A 16,468-nucleotide genomic window follows, 5' to 3' on the forward strand; every position below is an offset into this window, starting at 1 on the left:
TTTCAATTAAGAAGGAAAGAACAGAAAGAGTCATTACATAAATATCAATGCTTCAATATTTACCTTACCACAGATAATTTATAGGTTGAAAGGGCAAAATAGCAATCAACTCTATAAAATTGACTGACATAAATTTAAATATGTGTGAGGAATAACAAAACACCCATGGAGCTTATAAGTAATAAAATAAATAGAATGTAATATAGGAACGTGTAAGTAAAATTCTTAGAGATTATAAATTGATTTAGTTCTTACATTTATAGTATCTGTGTGTCTGTGTATCTGTGTGTGTTTACACATGAGGGACCAGAGGTAAGAGAATACCTGTATGAGCTGGTACTTTCTTTTCAGGGTTCAAGCACAAGTTGTCTTGTCAATCTTGGCTGCAGAAACATTGACTTTCTAAGACACCTTCTTGATGAATACCTTGAAAATTTTAACTCATTTCTTTAAAACATTAGTAGTGCCATCATACACATTTCAAATATCACTCGTATATATGGCTATGTACGTATACTTTAATTAGGAAACTTATAAAGCACTCCTCAGTGGAACTCTGAAACACAGCTTGCTCCAATATTGAGAAGACTTAAGGCTTGAGTGAGCAACCACGCAGTGGGACACCCCACTCTATAGGATCCCCAGTGAGACAGAACTCCGAACCCCTCCCCTAATTCCCATTGCTTTCCTAGGGAGTGTCCTGTAGCTAGGCTCCCAACAAACCCAAACCCATGCACTAAACACCCAAAGCCACTAGCCACACCCCATCTAAAAGAAGAGAGCTTGCTATAATACTGAGGGGACCAACATAAACCAAGGGAATTCTGGATATGGAAAATCTGGGTAAATGAACAGGAACTATAGAGACAAGTATACCCAACAGAATACAAGAGATAGAAGAAAGAACCTTAGGTGCTTAAGATACTATAGAGCAAATAGACTCATTTGTCAAATAAAACATTAAATCTAACAAATTCTTAACACAAAACATCAAGGAAATTATAAAATGGAAAAAAAGAAAGTATCTTCAGCAAATGTAGCAAATGGTGCTAGCATAACTGGATGTCAAAATGTAAAAGAATGATAATAGATTCATATCTATTGCCATGCACAAAACTCAAGCCCAAATGGACTAAAGACCTCAATATAAATCTGACCACACTGAACCTGATGGAAGTGAAAGTGGGAAGTAGTTTTCAATCCGTTAGCATAGGAGAGCACTTCCTAAATGTAACCCCAGTAGCATAGACACTGAGAGCAACAATAAGTAAATGGGACCTCCTGAAACTGTAAAGCAAAGGGCAGAGTCAATAAGACAAAAAGACAGCCTACTAAATGGGAAAAGATCTTCACCAACCCCAAATCAGACAAAGTACTGATCTCCAAAATACATAAAGTACTCAAGAAATTAAACATTAAAATTCTAAATAATCCAATTTTAAAATGGAGTACAGAACTCTGTATTCTCAACAGAAGAACCTCAAATGGCCAAAAGATACTTAAGGAAATGTTCAATATACTCAGCTATCAGGGAAATGCAAATGGCCCTATAGGTTGAAGAAGAATGCCCCAACATTACAAAAGAACTTTAGGTAACTGTCCAGGCAGCGAGATGTCTCCGTCAATTCTAGAGTTTTGGAAGTTGCATACAATGCACTTCCTATTTACTAAGGTATTATTATATCCTTCTGGAGTCTTTGATGAAGTTGAAAATAAATAGTTATAGTTTTCCTTAGTTATAATTAGATATGAAGCTTTATTCACAAAGATATATAGATTATAAAGTATTTTCTTTAACTTTGCCAGTTACAAATAGACTAAATACTGTAACTGTAATTCTTGCTTGATACCTGTTTTGTTGTATGTAATTTTATTATGTTAAAATTAAAACATTCTTTTTTATTTAGATAGAAAAGAGATTCCCATCTGTATGCTATGAATGTGTTTTATTACCATTGTTTAATAAAGAAATTGCTTTGGCTTATGACCGGGCAGAATACAGTTAGGTGGGGGAAGGCAGAGTCAAGGAGATGCCTTGTAGCTGCTGAAGAAGACAGACACCTGAACCATACCAGTAGGTCACAACCTCGTGGTGATACACAGATTAATAGAAAAGGGTTAATTTCAAATGTATGAGCTAGCTGGAAATATGCATGAACCAATGGCCAGTGTTTAAATTAAAAAAGAAAAGAAACTATAAAGCAATAAGCATTCACTTTCGTTCACTCAAACTGTCATCTAGAGACTTTTTTTTTTAACATCATTGTATCTGATTTTGCTTTCTGGCTCCTTCGACTACTCCCAATCAACGATCCACTTTCCAGAAATTAACAATCCTAATGTACTTACTTTGTTTATCAGCATACAAAACATTACATTTTATAATGGCACATTTCAAAGAAAATTCGCTTTCATTGTCTGCCTTCCCTGTCCACTTCCTCTCCTCCTCCACTCAGCCCTGGAGATTTCTTTCTACTTTCCTCTTGCATACACCCTATTTAACTCCTCCATACCCATCTGATGGGGAAGCTCAGCCAACCACATCTGACTAGGGTGTGGCCACCTGGAGAGCAGGTAGAAAAAAATGGGTAAAAAGGTGCGCACGGTCTCTATGCAGTGCTTGCCTCGCATTTCGGACCTCGCATTCTGGTAACGTGAGTTTTCCCCCATTTCAATTATTAAAAATATAACTGTTGTTCTTGAGCTGGTCTGGTTATTTATTGTACCGACCGGATACACCAACACTATACCCATCACTGCCTTCCTCAGTTTCTCTGGTTCCCCTCTCAGCATCTGCCATCTGGTTTCAACCTCTTCCTTTCACACTCCTTGTTTGCATAGACACACAGAGAGGTTAGCATCCCATAAGAATGAGGGGGAAAGAATGTGGTGTGAGGTGGTTTTTATTTGTTTGTTTATTTGTTTTGTCTCTCTGGGTCTAGATCCCCCTATTTACTACATTTTCCCAGATTTATCTATTTTCCTGAGTGAGTAAAATTTCATTGTGTATCTTATCTATGCTACATTTCCTCAATTTTGTAGATGTGGAAGGTTGGCTTTATTTCTTCAATAATGTAAATGAGGAGAGAATAATCACAGTGGGAGTCATACAACTGGGACATTTGGCCGGGTCATTTTTAATTTGGGGGAAGTCTCCATATTGATGCCTATATCACTAACAATCAATACCTCTCCTCACAGCCTCACCAATGTGTGTTCTTGTTTGTTTTCTTGATCTTTACCATCCTAACTGGAATTATATATATTCTAATAGTGGTTTAATCTATATTTCTATAATAGCTAAGGCTGTTGAACTATAAAAATAAATTGGCCATTTTTTTCTCCTTGCATAATTGTCTGATTCCTTCATTATTTACCCAGTGATAGTTTGTTGTTTTGGTTTTTAATTATTGTAGGGCTTTATATGTTCTAGATATCAACCCATGTATGAACTCGTTAAAGTGTTCTCCTGTTTCATTAGCTGTCTATGGACCCTTCTCATATTTTCTTTTCCATGTGGAAAACTTTAGAATTTATGTAGTTTATTCTTGGGTTACTTTCTGTGCGATTAGATTTATTTTCAATAAGTTCTTGCATATGCCTATAATTTAACATAAGCATTCTATGTTTTTCTCTAACAGTTTCTACCCTACATTACTTTTATTTAATTAAGTTCTTCAATTTTGAATCAGCTTTAAAGTAAGGAATACATAACTAATTTAATTTTTTCCTTAAGTCAAACTGTAAACAGATTTTTTTCATACAATATGTTCAGAGTATAGTTTTTCCTCTCTCTGCTCCTCAGACTTCCTTTCCACTTCACCTCCCATGAAGATTCACACCCTTTCTCTCTTTAGAAAGCAAACAGTCATCTAAGGGATAATAATAAAATAAAATAATCCAGGCCCCTTAGTCTAGGGAGGGCTGAATCAACCCTGAGCCATGGAGTCAACTAAACCTGAACTGCTGCTGAGGGCCATCTCTGGGTCCCTGCCCCTTCCAGTGTCCTTGACTCTTCTCATCATCAAAGGCTGAACAGATCCTTGGGACATGTTGGCACTGGAGGGCCATGCTGCCACTGGGCCATGTTGATCTGGAAGATATACCCTGCACTGAACATTATAGTCCACAGTGTCTGGACTGCTCTACGCTCAGAACAAAATGGAGGAATTCTTTTCTAGCAGGGCTCCCTCCCTACCTGGATCATATCTATAGACTTGGAGGTCTAATCTTACATGGAAGCTGTCCCTAAGCCTGGAAGCTGACCTATCTCAAGGGTTACCTGTGACATAGATTCCTGCAGAGGCTCTCCCCTGCTGCCCACCCATATCATAACTAGGTTTAGTGCTCACAGTAGGAGCAAACTGCCAAACGCAAATAGGGTGATGCCCAGCTGCTGTTCCCATCCTATATATTTCCCTTCAGTCTGGGGTAAAGCTCAGCTGTAGCACTGAAAACTGTCTTCAGGAAAGCTTCCATGTACCCCCTAGCCGGCTCTCTGAGCCCTGTTCCCAACTTCTGCTCCCTCTTCACTTGTGGACCTGTGACCAATTGTCCGCTAGGAAGAAGGGGACCCACATCTGGCACCTAGGAACAGGTGCTCCCCAACATGGACTGTCCAGGACGACACAGGAATTTTTGACTATCCTCCTATTATCACCAGAAATAGTGGCATTTTTCGCCTGGTGGTCCTGCAAGAGGTCCTACCGTCCTTCCTCTCTCTTCCTGCTTTACTTCTGGGTTGTGTCTCCATGAGTGTCTGGATATGGTTTACCAACAACTGAAGCCCCTCAATCAGGGTGACTATCTGACACTGGCTAAAGTTCCTCTTACCCTCTTTCCTGATCCCAACAGTTCGATTGGACACAGACTATAATCATTTTTATCTCTCATAAAAGACTTGTGACACAGCAACCCACTTAAATGTTAATATGTTTGCCAGTTTCTTAAAACTGTGGATAGCCATGTATTTGTTAGACCACAGCTCCTCCCCCCCCCCCCCCCCCCCCGCCACACACACACTGTGGTGGCAAAATTGCCTCAAGAAAGTTTGGAAAGTGGGATGTCACTTGACAGCACTTCTCTGTTCTATAATGAGAAATTCAACATAATCCCAGAGAGATCTCCAAATCCATTGCCTTAAAGCCTCTCTTAAATCAAGAAGACTTAAAATCTTCTAAAAAGAAGGCCCAGAGTTCTGGAACAAGGTGCTTCAATTCACACCCTGAGTCACATCAGCATATACCTCTGACCCTGAGGTCTGGACCTGTATGGGCTACCCACTCGTAAACAGGGAATCAAGAACATCTATCTCTTGTCCTTCTCCTTCCTCCTTATAACCAGAGTCCTAAGTGAGTACAGAGAACAAAGACATAGATATCAAGGCAAAGGCTGCTAAAAACACCCAGATAAGGAAGGTCCCCATGCCCTCAGCAGCACCATCTATGGCAAGGCCCCTCACTGCCTTTGACCAGTTCTGCAACTCAGAGACACTGGACACAAGTGTCTCCAGTCCTCTTGACCGTAATGGTCCAGTGATCCAAAACCCTCACCCCTAAGGACCATCTTGTTAATCTATGTGCAATAAAACAGTTCCTGTTTGCTTGAACCCTCTCTCAGCAACGGACTCAAAGGATGCTCACCAAGCTATCTACAAGGACAGTATTCATGCCTCCTGGACCAAGTCTATTTTAGGGAGTTTCAGTAGCACCCTTTAACTCCACAAGACTGGATACAACATATGCTAATCCACTCTTCCCAATCCTCTATTTGTACAAAGGAAAGTCAAGTCCTTATATTTAATTTCACCCCTTTAATAGTGCGAGCCCTATACCTGTCTCAAAGGAACTTAGAATGGCTCGATACACCTGTAAGGGTAGCTATTAACTGAGAGGGACACCATGAAAAAGACAGGAAGTAAGAGCAGGCACATTACAAATCATAGGGAGAGAATCTAATATGATTGTACTACCCTTCTCCCTCCCAGTCATCCAATAACTCCCAAGAAACCACATTTCTTTGCTAACAGTCTCATCAGCTTCCCAGGACAAATAAATAACCACTACCCCAAGGATAAATTTCTGGCAACATACAGTTCCTTAGGTGTCTCCCTCCCTGCTTATTCTCTTGAGCTCCTATCCCAGGGAGCTTTCCCAGACTGGAGGAGAGGGTAGCAACAAGGGGCCACACACAAAATATATGGAGAAGACAATGACACTCAGTCCCGTCTTTTCTTCCACCCAGATAAATCCCTCCAATTCAAGGAACTGTATGCCATCTTTCTGGTTCTAATATTCCTCAAGGAACCATTTAATTTATATTCAGACAGCATCTATCTGTTAATCTGCCCCCTTGGCTAGCCTGTTCTTATGTCAAGCTTGATGGTAACCCTCTTTCCCCACTGATAAAAATTTCAAATATACTCCAAATAAGAACACGCCCCATTTTTATTAGCCATGTCCTAGCTCATCATCTCTCCAGAGCCTGTCTTTGGTGACAATGTCTTTGTTGATAAAATTGCCACAACTGTGTCACCTCTTACCATTAAGGGATTCTATCAACTGACCCGTATCAACTTAAGAGGACTACAACCTTCATCCCTCAACACCCCAGAAAACAATCAATCAATCACAGGGCTCTCTTCCACCAAACATTTAAGTAAATCTGGTCCTATTCACACTTAAGGTGCTAAATGCTTATGCTACCCAGGACAAACCCCACCCCCACTGTTCATCACTGGAGACACCTACCATACACAACACCCATTTATGTACAATGGAAGGACCCTTTTTGACAGGTGTGGAAAGGTGGTTGACCCCTTCCTAACAGTTGAAAAGGGATTTGCTTGTGTCTTCCCAGACGATCAACCTCTCCTGTCTGAGTATCAGCCCATAGTGTTCAACATGACTGCTTCCAAATGATGTCAGACTTGTCAGTCAAGGAGAAGACAGAGGAGGCTATACAAACACTTGAAAATATGCAACCAAGGTCACATCATCATTATTGTAAATCCTAGCCTCCGGCCTCCATCTTTGGAGGCCCTTCCCCATGCCCATCTAACCTTGACCCCTCCCCAGGAAGGGTCAAGACCACTCCCACATGCTATTTAAACTGCTCCCCAGAAAATAAACATGTGGTTTTCCCTTTTCCTCTCTAGTGGTCACATTGGCAACTTTCTGTTCCCCTTGGGGCCACCTGGGAACACAGGTGTCTAATTAAACCAGGATATCTTTTAATATGGTCTGATTTGGCTTGATTGGGATTATTTGCATCAGCAGGGAGCTCGCGTTAAGAAAATATTCTTGACAATTATAGGTTCCAAAGTCTCACTAACATCGAGCATACAAGGCAAACATGTGTCATTCCTCCCCTTCATTTTTGGTGCAATGGAAAAGTCCAACAGCGTGTTAACCTACAATAGAACATCTCTGGAGGCTGGAGTCAAAAAAGGACAGACAGTTTACCCCTGGAAGGAGAAGCATCCTGACTAGTCAAGAAGTCAGGCAATACCTAAAACTGGGGAGTAGTAGCGGATGGTCACCCCATTAGATGCAACAATTCTTCTCTTCTGAGAGAGAAAGGAGAAAAAGACAGAGAGAGAGAGAGAGAGAGAGAGAGAGAGAGAGAGAGACAGAGAGAGAGAGACAGAGAGAGAGAGAAGAGGTTACAGCTGAGCTGTAACAGGTAACAGAGAAAGCTCTGCTTTGTTTCCGAAAAGGAAGATTCTTACAACGTTATGTGTACCTTCTTCTGCTGTGGCCCAAGATGTTACTCATGCTACACTCTGCTAAAGGGGAGCCAGAGCAGGAATGCAACAAACTCCTTGTGCTCAAGCAAAAAGCTGGTACTTTTTTCTGCTCAGCCTTTCTCAGCCTCCCTTAGGTATGACTCAGCAAGGTCTTTCTGTTCTTCTATTCTTCCCAGCCTTGCTCAGCATGCCTAAAGGAATGGCTCTATAAGGATTTTCTTCTGGGTCCCCTAAGGGACCTCACAGCAAGTGTCTTCTATTCTGTGACAGTGATTGAAAGTCTTTTTTTTTTTTTAGAAAAATTTATTAGGGAAGGAAGAGTCCAGGAGAGTGAACACAGCAGCCCTAACTGAACTAGCAGGGGGACTTACATAAGGCTGACATAGGGCTTCTCAGGGGTGGAGTTTTCCCAGGGAGAAGATTTTTCTGTTCAGGAATTTGTTAGTTTAGTTGATCAGGGGCAGAGCTAGATCTGGTTTCAAGGCCAAGCTGTTTCTTTCACTGGCCTTTTTTCTTCACTGACTTATATCTCAGATCCAGGGTATGTTTCTTTCACTAACTCTGGTGTCAGGGCCAGGGTAAGTTTCTTTGGCTAGCTGCTTTTCCCTACAATGGTGACATCTGCACCCAGGTTGCTGGCAAAGACAATGTTTGTTTCCATGACCCAAACGGCAGCTGGGGTCTGTGTAGACATCCATGGCTCATGTTGCCACTGAGGGCCACACAGAATCAGGTGCCTGGGCTGCTACCTAAAGTCATAATGGTGCCCAAAGGTAGAGCTTTGGCCAGGCCATACAGATCTGGGGACCTGCACTGTCACGCAGTACCATGGTATTTTCTGGACTTGGGCTATTGCCAGAAGTCATGTCTGGTTCAATGACCTTGCTGCAGCTACAATCTTTGTTGGGTTGCATGACTCCCGTTATCACCTAAGACAGTGAGAATAAGATTGACCAGTAGGTTCTAGATGATGGAGCCCAACTTCGTTGGAAGTGGTGTTAGAGAGAAGAGGTAAAAATGTTAAAACAACAGAGGAAAGCAAAAGGATTTGAGACTTTCCAAGATCAAATTCTTGGTGAGGGCCATTACTCTGATCCTCGTAACCAGGCTCTCTAAGATGAAAGCACCTTTTCCCTATGTAGCACAGCAAATTCAAATGCCTGGTACAGGATTCAAGAACTAGAAAAGAAAAATGAATTATATATTAGGGTTAATCAGGGCCAGAAAGAATCTTTTAGTGACTTTTTACAAAAATTAACTAGGGCTGTACAAGTAAAAGTAACAGACCCAGAAGCTAGATGTATACTTATTGAATCTCTGGCTTTTGAAAATGTCAACTTAGAATGCAAAAAGATTCTTGGACTTTTAAAGGTTAAACCAGCATCAATGTATAAATGGATCCTAAATACAATGAATGTTGAGACACTTGACTATAATACTGAGGCTTGGGTAGGAGAAGCAATTTCCAAAAGTAATGTGGGATTCCCCTCTGTATGCTGTGAATACCATTGGTTAATAAAGAATCTGTCTTGGATCTGCATGGGACAGAAAACAGGCAAGTGGAGAAAACTAAAATGAATGCTGAAAGGAAGAAGGTGGAGTCAGGAGAAGCTAGGTAGCCCCGCCAGAGAGAGACACAGGATAGAAGCTTGCTGATAAGCCACAGTCACACGGCAACACACAGGTTAATAAAATGGGTTTAATTAAGATGTAAGAGCTAGCCAATAAGAAGCTAGAACTAATAGGTCAAACAATGACTTAAGTAATAAAGTTTTTGTGTGACTATTTTGAGTATCTGGGCAGTTAGGATATGAACAAGTAGCCTCCTACTGCACAAAGATATGAGGAAACATCAAAATACCAAATGTTTTAATTGTGGTAGAATAGTACATCTGAGAAGGGACTGTAGATAAGGAGTTTGTAGGAATAATGTTTCCTCTAGGAATGTCAAGAATAGGAGGTCTCAGCCTTCTGGTATATGTAGGTGGTATGGCAAAGGCTGACATTGGACCAGCGAATGTAGGCAACAAAAGGCAGACGAGACAATCCAATACCATTGGAAAACTCCTTAGGGCCCTCTCTCAGCCCCCCATGTCAAACAAGGTCCAGTAATTCCCAGTCATTGTACAGGACATTTCTCACCAGGAAAATGAAACAATCCAGTGCCTTCCTGATAAAAACAAACAAAACACAAACAAAAAACCATACTGTTTTGAATGATGGAATAGACATATAGACACGGAGGATGAATAAAAAATTCCAGTAGGAAATAGGAAACATATATTTTGGCAGACTTCTATAAATGATCAAAGACCAAATAGAAGAGTACATATAAATGACATTGTAATTGGGGGATTACTAGACATGGGTGCAGATGTGAGTTTCATAACTCCAGAATCTTGTCATTCAAATTGGCCTCTTCAAGAGGCAAATATTCAAATTCTAGGTATTGGAACCATATCACAAGTGAACAAAGCATGAGATGGGTTGAATGCATCAGGTCAGAAGGACAGAAAAGGAAAATGAGGCCATTGTAGCTAATATTGAAGTGAATTTATGGAGTCATGACCGATTGCAGCAACGGAATACCCAGGTTAACATTCTTGAAGTCCCCAAAACTCAAACTTCTGGGAAGGATGTTATAAGGTATTATAAACGGAGATCACCAGCCACTAAGGCTTTACAGGAAGACAGAGCAAATACCAAATCTTCAAAGGTACAAATGGCCCTACCTTTCAAATGGTTAACTGAGAATATCAATATGGGTTATATAATGGCCTTTAACAGAAGACAAACTGCAAACTATAGAGCAGGTTGTACAGGAACAACTAGATGCTCACCATATTGAAGAATCAAACAGCCCTGGGAATTCTTCTGTATTTGTTGTTAAAAAGAAATCTGAAAAACAGAGAATGGTGACAGATCTAAGAGCTGTCAACAAGGTTATTCAATCTATGGGCCCTCTATAATCTGGAATTACTCTGCCTTCTTTGTTACCAAAAGGATGGCCTCTCATAGTTATTGATTTAAAAGATTGTTTTTTTCACTATACCTTTACAAGAAAAGGACAGAGAAAAATTTGCCTTCACATTGCCTATTTATCGTAAATCTCAGCCCACTAAGAGATTCCAATGGGCCATCCCCACAGGCAATGCTCAATAGCCCCACCCTGTGCCAATACTTTGTAAGTCAGCCATTGGAAATAATATGCAAGCAATTTGCTAAACCTATAATTTACCATTACATGGATGACATTTTACTTTCTGATTCAAACATAGATACTTTGAAAAGAATGTTTGAAAAAGTAAAGAAAATTTTGCCAAAATGGGGAATACAAATTGCTCCTGAAAAAAATACAGAGAGGAGATTCTGTCAATTACCTAAATTGTAAAGATGGGTTCACAAAAACCTAAGAACACAAAAGGCACAAATTAGGAGGGAACAATTACAGACTCCTAATGACTTTCAAAGATTGTTAGGAGATAGTTCCAGTCTATGACTGACTGTTGGAATAACATCTGACCTAATAATTTATTTAAGCAAAATCTTAGATGGTGACAAATACCCAGGGACTCAGCAGATGAAATGGAAAAAGAATTGATGGTCATTGAAGAAAAATTACAGAGGGATGTGTAGATAGGGTGAATTCAAACCTTAATTGTATTCCGTTTGTACTGCCTGCCAGAATTTTTAATGCAGAGGGAAGATATTATCTTCGAATGGATCTTATTTCCATGTAAACTAAATAAAAAATTAAAAAAATTACACTTACATGGAAAAATCTCTGAATTAATTATAAAAGGAAAGTTGAAGGTATGCTGTGAATACAATTGGTTAATAAAGGACTGCTTTGGGACTTTGCAGAAAATAGAGGTAGGCAGGGAAATCTGAGCTGAATGCTGGGAGGAAGGAGGCAGAGTGAAGAGAAGCCATGTAGCCCCACCAGAGACAGCCACAGCCACAGGGCGATACACAGATTAATAGAAATGGGTTAGGTTAAATTAATATGTAAGAGTTAGCAAAGAAGAAGCTAAAGCTAATGGGCCAAGCAGTGATTTCATTAATACAGTTTCTGTGTGATTATTTTTGTTCTAGGTGGCTAGAACAAACAAGCAGCTTCCTTCTACAAATTGGTATCCACATGGCCAACTAAAATCCATTTCAAACCTGAGATAGTTTGAAAGGAATTCTAGACACAAAAATACAGATTTTAACACAGCTTCTTGCTATTTTCTGGCAGTGTGCCTCAACTCCTTTAAGAGAGGTTTTCCTAACTTAGTGGCAACAGAAAAATAGCCACACTGTTTTGAAATGTCAGCTTTCTGGGTCGTGCTACCAGCATGACCTCTGGCTCTTTCAGGAGACCGAGCATTTGAATTGGGTTTGTTAGTAATGTGCTATAGCTTGTTTGTTGGCAACATGGTCCAGCTTTGTGCTTAGAGATGGGGCATTGTGCAGGGCTCTTGGAGGCACTAGGCTGAGCAGGGCAAGCAAGAAGTTCCGTATTTCCCCTAGCAATGGCACAGCTTAAGTTTTTAATAAGCACTTAGCATTTCAAGAAGTGCTCCTAGACAGTAAAAATTACAAATACACAATAGAACAGATTCAGAAGAAAAGATCTATAAATTGTTCATAGTGTTGAATAAATGTACATGGGCATGGGCAAGAGAAGAAAGAGAATACAGAAAAAATAAAGCAAAGTCTTTAAAGAGACAGAGTACAGACTGTAATAGGAAATATAGCAAAGTTTCATTATCCACTCATCAGTTGTAGGCTGTTTTGAAATTCTGAATTGACAGCTTATACCACCAAGTAAAGCCCCCTATTAGAGAAATAGGCTACACCTTGTTGAGTTGTTAGCTAACCAAGTCCCATATGGCCCACAAATATCACAGTTTCTTGCCAAGGCTATTGGTTACTCTCCATAACCTGATGATAAGGCCCTTGATCTAAAAAGACCACTTACTTATGTCATTGAAAATAAAGAAATAAAGCTTGTGCTCCTCTAGAACCTTTATCCCTACAGAATAGCATTCATGGTCCAAAGGTACTTGGAATGCTACTGGAGGAGAAAAACAATTATCAATGTCATTCACCTACAACCTCTGTGACCTATAACAGTGATTTCCCTGGAATATATACTAAAGCAAGAGTGGCAGAATTATTCTGAGGATAATCACCACTTTTTGTAGTATTTAATGCTCTCACCATGATTTAGAGCCCATACGTGACCCTGCTAAATTGGGTAAGAACTTGAGACTAGATAACTTATGGGTCCTGTAAAAAATCCGCTAATTATCCTGCTTAAAGAACATAGCTATAAAATGACTATTAAGGATATATTGTTATACCCATAGATCAAAACATGTCTCATTTCTTACCAGAGAATCGTCTTCTTACAGTAAATGGTAATTACCACAGAGACCCATAATTGGAAATATGTAGAGAATTAGAGTCTTTGGAGCACTCAGGACTAAATGGAACAAATTTTTTAAATCCCATCCATCAAGGCTCGGGAATCTATGGGGAAAAGGAGAGAAGTATTCTAAGAGCCAAAGGTGATGGATGTTTCCAAACATGCTCGCTAGTTTTGTGTCAACCTGTTTTAATCATCTGAGAGGCTAGAACCTCAACTGAGAAAATGCCTCCGTAAGACTGACTTGTAGAAATTCTTCTTAATTAGTTTATGAAGAAATGGAAGGGCCCAGCCCATTGTGGATGGGACCTCTAGGATCGTAGTATTGGGTTCTACAGAAAAGAAGACTGAGGCAGCCATGAGGAGCAAACCAGTAAGCAATATGCCTTCAGGGTCTCAGTATCAGTTCCTGTCCCCAAGTTCCTGCCCAGTTTGAGCTCCTGTCTTTGCTTTCTCAGCAGACTATAATTCAGGATATGTAACCCAAAAAAACTCCTTTCTGCCAAGGTTGCTCTTGGTCCTGGTGTTTCAACACAGCAATAGGAATGAAATGAAGTGCCATTGGGTATATCAACTACACTCAAGTGCAGACCACATGCCAAGGAGAATTTTGCAAGCAGAAAACGGGCTACATGTTTTGAGTGGACTTTTTTTAAGCTTTGATAATTTTTGTATAACTTGGGTTTGTTTTTTTTTTTTTTTTTAAGTGAACATGAAGTTGGACGGCTAGGGAAGAGCAAAGAATTTGGGAGAAGTTGGGAGAGGGAAAATAATATGATCAAAATATACTTTGAAATTTTTAAATAAAATAGGTTAATTTTAAAAAGTACATGATGTGAATTTTTATGAGGTTTATACTGAACACAGAGATGACCTTTGATAATTCAGTCATTTTATTTTCAGTGTCAGTTCTCTCAGTATAGGATTCTGGAAGTTCTCTTTATTCACCAAGTTTATCAAGCTTTGTAAAATAAAGTTTTAAAGTCTTTTGTCATGGTCTTCTAGATTTCACTGGGGTCTGTTATAACAATCTCGCTTTGTTTCTAATTTTAATTGGGTCTTCCCTTTCTTTTTGTTACTTGGGTAAAGGTTCGCCAACCTTGTCACCTATTTTGAAGAAGCATTTTTTTTTGATAGACTCTGTGTACTTAGCTTTAGTTTCTGTTTCATTAATCTCTCCCCAGTCTTTTTTATTTCTTATCATATATACTTTATTGTTCAGAATACATAAAGTACATCATTAATTTTCTAATTTGAGGTCTTCCTTTCTGCAAGTTCTTCCAGCTATAAATTTTCTTCTTGGGACAACCTTAGCTGTAGCCCAGCATGCCCGATGGGGAGTGATGCCATTCACATCTGTTTCTAGGCAATTTCAATCTTCATTCCTGATTTCTCCAGTGACCCAATGTTCATTCCAAGGTGTATTATTAAAATCTCTGCTGTAATTCCATTACATAATGCCTGCTCCTCTTGATTTTTATTTCAGCTCATTCTTCTAGTCCATAAAGTCTCTTGAATAAGTCTCAGATGTATTGAAAGTATTTATTTATCATGCTCCTTGATTTCATCAAAATTTAGAAATGTCTGCAAGTATTATTATCGCCACTCTGTCTTCTGCTCCTGAAGTTTATTTTCTTCATTGTCTTATCTGCTGTTGGTGCTCTCTAATATATTTTCTCTACTTCCTTCTTTAATTTTTAGAATTCTCTAGTAGTTATTTCCCAGTGTTTCAATACTTCACTGAACTTCCTTCTCTAATTTGCTACCTGTTGGGTTGACTGGGGAGACTGTTGTCAAGATTTGAAATATATTTCTTAAGTTCACTCACTGCTTGACTGAGTCTTCTATGAAGCCCTTGATTGTTTTAAAAGTAGCATTCTAAGTTCTTTCTCAGACATTTAGCTTTCTAGGTGTTTTGGCTTACGATAAAAGGGAAGCTGAAGGATGAGAATGGGGGATAGTGTGTTGTTGTTTTGTTGTTGTTGTTGTTCTTTCGTCATGTTTCTTTATTTTGTTTGATATGTCTATTGGAATAGATGTGTGTTCTGAGTTTACGGCTCCTCCCCAGCTGCCTTTCCTATTCTATTTGATTGTTGTGTATGTTTTTACATCATTTACTAGAAATTGTGTTTTCTGGCACTGTTTAGAGGGGGTGCACTGGTGACCCCTGACTTATTCAGTGTCAATCTAGAATTTTCTTACCCGTGGAAAACCATTTGTGCTTCACTGGTGCTCCTGTTAAACTTCAGGAAGAATGGTGCCAGGGTGCTATTTCAAAAAGATGCAATTCTTTGATTCTTTTTCTTTTCAAAAGCAAAGGGAGCAATTAAGTAACAAAATGAAGAAGAAATGGAGAAAGGAATAATAGGAGATACCATTTGAGAAAGATGTTTTTGAGTTGTGGAAAACTATTTTAGATATAAACACATAGAAAAATATTTCAAATTTTATCTTAGTTTTGTATGTATGGATTCTTTGTTTAAATGTATTAGACATGTAGGCATGCAATCTGTGAACTAGTTGTATGTCAGGTGCCACAGGGGCCAGAGGAAATTGGATCTCCTGGAACTGGCATTATAGCTGTAAATGGCCAGAATGCTACAAATCCTAGTCTCTAGAAAGGCAGCCAACTTTTAACTAGAAGGACATTCCCTAGCCCTACAGAAAATGTCATTGTAGTTTTAGATCATGGCCGTGAATCACAGAGGTCATTCTGTTGAGGTGGAAATAGCAATTAATGTACAAGAGTGCAAGTAGATATAAAACATAACAAGCAGACAGAAAAATCAACTAAAACATTAGAAGATGGGGAAAATAAAAGCAGGTGCCAGAAGACATAAAAACTACAAGTCATTCCAATCACCCCAAACAGAAAGTAAACATAGTCATACATGCAATCCAAGCACAAATACAAGAAAAAAGGACAAATATCTTATGTCCTCACTCATAAGTGGCTTCTAGACATAAAGCAAAGAAAACCAGCCTACAATTTACAATCCCAGAGAACCTAGACAACAATGAGGACCCTAAGAGAGAGACGTATATGGATCCAAACTACATGGGAAGTAGAAAGAGACAAGATCTCCCAAGTAAATAGGGAGTATGTGGACCATGAGAGAGGGTAGAAGGGAAGGGGAGAAGAAGGGAGGGGAGCAGAAAAAAATTTATAGCTCAATAAAAAAATAAAATAAAATGATAAATTGCAAATGTACTGCCATGCAGAAATAATATCCCATGTACCTCCAGATTATCTGTAATTTTAGCTCAGATTTTGTTTATAAATTCTCTAAAATATGACTGACAAC

The sequence above is a fragment of the Myodes glareolus genome, chromosome 11, assembly GCF_982192425.1.
Source record: "Myodes glareolus chromosome 11, mMyoGla1.1, whole genome shotgun sequence".
NCBI classification, from domain to species: Eukaryota; Metazoa; Chordata; class Mammalia; order Rodentia; family Cricetidae; genus Myodes; species Myodes glareolus.